We start from the raw sequence: 809 nt of genomic DNA, 5'->3' as shown, positions 1-809 counted from the left end.
ACATGAGCGTAAATGCATCCACCTCATATTTCCCTGATGCCTTCGTCTGATGTCCTGAGAACGCACCACCCGATCTTTCAGATGCCCACTGATGGTGGTTCTGTGCTACATTCTCTATTATTTCTTCTACTTCATCAAGGCTCTTGTTCATCAACGACCTCCCCGCCGCAGAGTCCAACGATACCTTCGTATGATAATTTATTCCATTGTAGAAGGTGTGTAAAACCAGCCACTCTTTAAGGCCATGATGAGGACACTGCCTCAGCATGCTCTTGAATCGGTCCCAGGCTTAAAATAGGGATTTTGAGTCTATCTGCTTGAAGCTGGCGATCAAGTTTCTCATGTGGCCAGTCTTGCTTGGAGGGTAGAACTTGTCTAAGAAATTCTGCTCACATTGCTCCCAAAATGATATGCTATCTTCCGGTAGAGAATTCAGCCACTGCTTGGCCCTGTCTTTCAGAGAAAATCTGAAAAGAAGCGGTCTCATGGATTCTGGAGGAACCTCATTCACCTTCATCGTGCCACAGATTTCATAAAATAACTCTAGATGATGATTTGGGTCCTCGTGTGGTCCTCCTCCGAAATAATTTTTCTAGACCATGTGAATTACTGCAGGCTTGATCTCAAAGTTGTCAGCATTGATGGTTGGTCGGGTGATACTGGATCGGACTCCTCGTGCACATGGTGCCGCATAATCTTTCAGCGGTTTGTTGGCCATTCCTGAGGATTATTTTGCTGCTTGGAAAGCTTTCTGTAAATTCCTTCTCCTCAGAAAGGTCCTGTCAATTTCTGGATCAAATGGTAGCAGC

At 45.2% G+C, this 809-nt stretch overlaps 1 pseudogene; it reads left to right on the top strand.

Annotated features, from left to right (window-relative positions):
* Positions 1 to 239: 239 nt before the first annotated feature.
* LOC122025978 lies at positions 240 to 311 on the top strand (annotated as a pseudogene).
* Positions 312 to 809: the final 498 nt, after the last annotated feature.

Source organism: Zingiber officinale, chromosome 9B (genome assembly GCF_018446385.1).
Source record: "Zingiber officinale cultivar Zhangliang chromosome 9B, Zo_v1.1, whole genome shotgun sequence".
Lineage (NCBI taxonomy): Eukaryota > Viridiplantae > Streptophyta > Magnoliopsida > Zingiberales > Zingiberaceae > Zingiber > Zingiber officinale.
Note: the sequence above shows the minus strand (reverse complement) of the source record. Positions and strands in the feature narration are given on the sequence as shown.